Raw genomic sequence first — 6,204 nt, forward strand, 5'->3', positions numbered from 1 at the left:
ACACTCCAATAAACTTGAGATTTGCTTCTGAGTTTAACTTCTTGAGTGGTTTGCTGTTTCCTCTCAGTATCTGAGGTTTATGGACTCAGCACCAAATACACTTGAGGTACCATTAAAATGCCCAAAGCCCTAACAACCCATGTCACTCCCCAAAATTTTCTTCAGTTCTTCAGTTCTTGTGTGGCTAATTGGAGAGGTTTCAGGAGTGTATTTACAAGAGGAAGATTTCCATGAGCACCTAAAAAGATAGGATTTCTGCTTTTTAAGATTTCTTTATTTTTCAGCTTACAGACTAAGTGATATTAATGTTCACCAATTCATATTGATTCAGAGGGTCTCCTAATCAATCTTGATGTGCAGGAAAAGCAGGATGTTTGATATGAGACATGTATGGACAGCCTTTCACCTCACCTCCCCAACCCTGCCATTTCTCTCAGCAGCCCCTGGGGACTTATAACACTCTTGTTAAAATCTAGCCTTTGTCCACTAGTGTCTGTAGCTGAATGTTACAGCTCATATGTGCCAGTTCCCACCTGCTTTCCTTAGAGAACTAGATGCAAATAGACACAGAAGGATTTTTCTTAATTGTGATCAAACAAAATTAAAATACGATGCAGTTTAATGAGAAAGAATATGCATTCTTCAACTTTATTTCAAGTCCAAGCTGCCTCCAGTGAGGTCCACTTTCCACAAGAGATAGCCTTACTAGAACTGTCTGTGTTTCAGTTTGTGCCCATTGCCTCGCCTCCTGTCGCTGGGCACCACTGAAAAGAGTCTGGCCCCATCTTCTTGACACCCTCCCTTAAGATACTTGTACACGTTAATAAGATCTCCCCTCAGCCTTCTCTTCTCTAGGCTAAATAGACCCAGCTCTCTCAGTCTTTCCTCATAAGAGAGATGCTCCAGTCCCCTAATCATCTTTGTAGCCCTTCACTGGACTTGCTCCAGTAGTGCCACATCCCTCTTGTACCGGGAAGCCCAGAACTGGACACACTCTGAGACAGGGTCTGGAGGGACAATAGAGTCTGTGGAGAACCTCTGGTTCACTGCCTGAAACCCATCATCTTCTTCTCCCCCCCGCCCTTGCATTTTTGAAGCATCCTATTTGTGGAGTCATCTGCTCCTTTCCTTTATATGTCTAAAACCAAATGCAAAGGTGGAGGGAAAAATGTCAGTATCTATTGCCTGTGTTTTCCTTTGGCCTCCTTCTGTTAGATGTGTTTTTTGGTTTAAAAAAGAAATTAGCAGCTAAATAAATGAAGAGATTTGAGACTGAAATAGTGAGTTTCATCGACTTCACTGGAGGTGCCTGTGAGCAGCTGGAGTCTGCACTTGTTTTCCCTTGGTCCCTATATAGTCAACGGAGGCAAAAAGAGAGTTCTAGAGGCTGGTCCTCCCAGACTATAACTGGCAGGTGAAAGAAGCGTTACCAGTCTCTTCCAGACACTCTTTTCTCTCTCTCTGCATTGACAAGATGGGAGAAAGCTAACTTGCTCAAACTGAAGTGCCTGACTTTTAGGCATCTCAAATATAACCCTGCTTAGTATTTTCTTTGTTCCAGAGCCTTCCTATTTCAAATAATCAAAAGGACAGCCTTTAAGTTCTTTAAGATGAGACAATTCCCTCCCCTCCCCTAAAGGGAAAGCAAGGCATTTAGGTCAGGACATTTAATAACAATGGAATTTGGCAACGATTTGGCAAGAACTCTATTTCAGTGCACAATGAAGTCAGATGAGACTCTGACACAGACATTTCCAATGACTGAATGGAACCCTCATGAATTTCACTATTTAGAGTATTAAAGAAGGCAAGCTATACTTGTTCCCTATTTCTCCCTCTTTTCAGAGAGGAAACAGAGCAGAAACAGAGAGGAAGAAGCTGTGGAAGAAAGAAGGGGATTACAGAAGAGATGCTCAGTACTGGCTTGTTTTGAAAGCAACAGCCTAACAGATGTTCCAAGTCAAAAAAGGCAAGTACTGAAAAGTAGAAGGAATAACTTTCAAAATACTTATCTAAATGGATGGACTGGCATCTCCAGATAATAGTAAGTACTTTTGCCGGGAGATTAGATTGGCTTTTGAAACACAGATGTGATGGATGTTTGCAATAGGTTGAAGTAAACTGGGAATTTCCCAGGCATGGCATGAAATAGTTCACAACCTCTTTACAATACTGTGCTCTTGAGAAAGAATCCTTTGTGAGTGTTTGGAAAAAGTAGAAAGAAGACAGTAAAATCTCTGAGAACTCTAAGTGAAATGTGAAGCAGAAAAATCAGGGTGTGATGAATGGCTGAGAGGAAAATTTCTATGTTACACAGGAAGCAAGCAAGGGAGCAAAGAAGGAAGGATCTACCCTCCCGTCGAGACTGTGAAATTCTCACACTTGCTTCTTCATGCTCCTGTCTCAGCAGGATGTACTGAAATTGGGCATGGGAGCAGGAAATGAAACTGCAGTTGTTGAGTTCATCCTAGAGGGTTTCTCAGGACTTCGTCAAAGACTGCAACTCTTGCTCTCCCTGATCCTTCTACTCATATACCTGACAACAGTGACAGGGAACTGAACAATCATTTTCCTCGTGTGTGTGGATCACCGCCTGCAAACCCCCATGTACTTTTTCATTAGCAGTCTGGCATTCCTGGAAATCTGGTTTACATCCTCCACAACCATCACATTGTTGGTGATTCTGAGCTCTGGTAGGAGAACAATCTCATTAAGCAGCTGCTTTGCCCAATCCTATTTCTATTTTGCCCTGGGTTTTACAGAGTTCTCTCTCCTTGTTGTTAGGTCCTTTGACTGCTACGTTGCCATCTGCCAACCTTTGAATTATGCTGCCATCATGAAGCAGCAGCTCTGCACCCAGCTGGTTGTTGTTGCATGGGTCATAGGCTTCACGCTCTCGAGTTACCACCTGGTCCTGCTCTCAAAGCTGACTTTCTGTGGCCCCAAAAAGATCTACCGTTATTTTTGTGATAACTCCCCCTTATTCACACTGTCCTGCTCTGACACCAGCCTGCTTTGGAAAGCAGACTCCGTTTTGATATCTTTTGTAGTGCTGAGCTCCTTATGTTTAATCCTGCTTTCCTACATGTGCATCTTCCACTGTATTCTGCACATGCCAGCAGCATCTGGGAGGAAGAAAGCTTTTGTTACATATTCTTCCCATCTCACTGCCTTAGCCATCACATATGGAAGCTGCATTGTTCTCTATGCAAGGCCCTCAGAAGGGGTTTCCTTGGAGACCAACAGAATTGTAGCTTTGCTGAACACTGTCCTGTACCCATTCTTAAACCCCTTCATCTACAGTCTCAGAAACAAGACTGTGAAGCTGGCCCTGAAGGAAGCCACTGGCCATGCAAAAGTTTGGCTTTTTCCCCAGTCATGATGCTTTTCATGACAGAAATTCTAATTATGTATCATATATTATATCACACATACATATATATATATATATATATATATAGCTATTAAATACAGGTGCCTCAGGAGATTTATTTTCTTGTTGGATTGTAGTAGTGAAAGGAAGGAACGTGAATTGTGTGTCTTGGTTACAGGGGGTTCTTATAAACAAAATCTAGAAAACATTAATAAATTGTTGAACACACACACTTCTTAGGACTGGGACATAGACTGCCAGTGCATGCTGACACAAGGAAGTTTTCATAAGTCATCTCAGGAAATTTAGCTGAAAACTCTGGGGACAATGTCCAAGGGTTGTTGAGGAAAGCTCAAAACACCTTCTCTCCCTGAACAACAGAAGATGCTAAGCATGAAAATTAAGCTTAGACATTACAATGCGTTCAAATTCATTGGATTCAAATCCATAATACACTTCTCAGTTTCATTAGTGTGATGAAGACAGCCTCATTGATTTGTCAATGATAGCATGCAGACGATAGGTTTATTATTCACTTTGGAGGGAGGTTTCTTAAAAAAATCACATTTTTGTAACTTAGTGTGAGCATGTCCACTGTTTAAAGCCCTGCTTTATCTCCATCGGTGACTCTAGGATGCATTCTCCTGAGGGGAAAAAAAATGTATTTCTTCTTGGATAACTAGGCATTTTCTATCTTCTTTTCATTTGCTAAAGGAGTTTGCCATGATCAAGAATTATTTCAAATAAACTAAGTATGCTCCTATCACTTTTTTTTCTACCTGTCCCTCAATTATTTGAAATTATATATTTCCCCATTATTTTACATTTACATTTCTTTCTCCATCCATGTCTTTACATGGCAGTGATGGGCAGAAGCATGTAGTATTGATAAAAGGAAGCGTATTTTAGAGATCCCTTTTCTCCTTTGTTGCATTCCACAGGGAAGAAAAAAAGCAGAGAAAGGGAAAACATTGCCATTGCTTTACTGCTTTGCAGTTGCTTCTAATCAGCATTTCATTTTGTTGGGGCCTCTGAAGGACAGAATTGCCCTTAACAGCTCTGTTAAATTTTGTGTGTGAGCATCCCATTTCCAAAGGGAATTCTACAAGTGTGAACTCTTTATAGCAAAATCCATCTCCTCACATGGGATCCCAGGGAAACTATGGCATGTTGGGTGACCAAAGCTCAGCCCAGCAGAACACTTGGGCGTTCTCGGGCAGCTTGGTCATCTTGCTCTGGGCTGGGTCCTTCTGCACCACAGTGAAGGATGCGGTGGCCCTGGATCTTCCCATCCAGGCCCACAGCTCCACTGGCAACGTAGGGTTAGTGTGTGCAGGCAGACGACTAGGCTCTGGCTCAGGGTTGAGATAACTGAACAGGACTTGAGAAACTAGTGGGTATGAGAAACCATTGGACACTGCAGGTCACAGAATAAGACCCTGCCAAGTTACACACAGCGCTGTGAGGGATGGCTGGATTTCAGTGGTGGTTAAGGGAGAGTTACATGAGGAAAGGACAAGCTTCACACACAACTGGCATATTGTGGATCCTTTGGGGAGCAGACTCTTGCAGCACCAGCAGTACCGAGGTAATGATATCAGAAGCACCATATGAGCCAGAGGTTACCTAGCTAGCAGTACCAGAAATATTAAACTTGAGTACATAGGCAGTAAAACTGGGACCAATGAAGAAAAAAATACTTAGAGATGGGCTGTTTATTTCAAAGGGGATAAAGATGGAGAAAAGGAGCGATCAAGCTGGGTCATGGGAGAAGAAGGATGGGAAAATGGAAGCAGAGGGAACAAAAGGGGCCAGTCACGCGTAAGCAAGCTGCCAGCAAGGACACTTGTCTGGCCAGGCTGTGTACCTGGTCTCTACGGTGTAGCCTGTCATTGTATTAAATCCTATTCCTAGCTATTTTCTGGGTGAGCATGCTCATTGTTCTGCATGAGTGCATGTGTGGAAGGCTTGCAGACCTCAAGGCAGCCAGCTACCAGAGACACCCATGCGAGGGTGCGTGTGAGGTCTCCTGCAAGCTTTGAGTCTGATTGGCTTGTGAGGAAGAACAGGACCAGGCCGTTTGTATTATTCATGTTTATGAGTGGTACTCATGTCTCCATGGTGCCTGTAAAAGTACTATGCCCCTGCCTGTGTCGATTTTTTTGGTGGTTGACCATGTCTGTACAGAGTGTGTGTATGCCTCTTGGAAGTACACGCCCCGCCTCACTGCTGGCAGGACCAGGGAACAGAAAACTGCAGCAGTCTCCCTTCCAGTGGACCAGGAAGGAAGAATCCATTTATTCAAAAATCCACTGGATCCAGAGTCCTTTAACAGTGTAGGGCTTGGAGGTGCTGCAGCCATTTGATCTTGAAGTCGAGGTCCCGCTTCTCCATCACCTTGTGGTTCCCAAAGGGCACAGAGACTTTAGGCTTTGGGGTTGCAGCATGAAGGACCAGCTTTGGCACACATCTTTCTATTTGTCCACTATGATTTAAGCAATACAAATACAGAGATTTTATAAGTGTTTGGGTCAGTGATCCCCTAGAGTCAAAGGGAGGGTTTTTTTGTTTGTTTTTTGTTGTTTTTTCCTGATCAGACTTTCACAGAATCACAGAATCACAGAATCACTGAGGTTGGAAGGGACCTCTGGAGATCATCTAGTCCAACCCCCCTGCTCAAGCAGGGTCACCTAGAGCACATTGCACAGGATTGCATCCAGGCGGCTTTTGAATATCTCCAGAGAAGGAGACTCCACCACCTCTCGTGGCAACCTGTTCCAGTGCTCTGTCATCCTCACAGTGAAAAAGTTTTTCCTCATGTTCAGATGGAA

General features: G+C 43.4%; 1 pseudogene; it reads left to right on the forward strand.

Moving 5' to 3' along the window:
- The first annotated feature begins 2,392 nt into the window (after window positions 1–2,392).
- On the forward strand, window positions 2,393–3,382 carry LOC136996420 (olfactory receptor 6F1-like; annotated as a pseudogene).
- Window positions 3,383–6,204: the final 2,822 nt, after the last annotated feature.

Source organism: Apteryx mantelli, unplaced genomic scaffold (assembly GCF_036417845.1).
Source record: "Apteryx mantelli isolate bAptMan1 unplaced genomic scaffold, bAptMan1.hap1 HAP1_SCAFFOLD_39, whole genome shotgun sequence".
NCBI lineage: Eukaryota > Metazoa > Chordata > Aves > Apterygiformes > Apterygidae > Apteryx > Apteryx mantelli.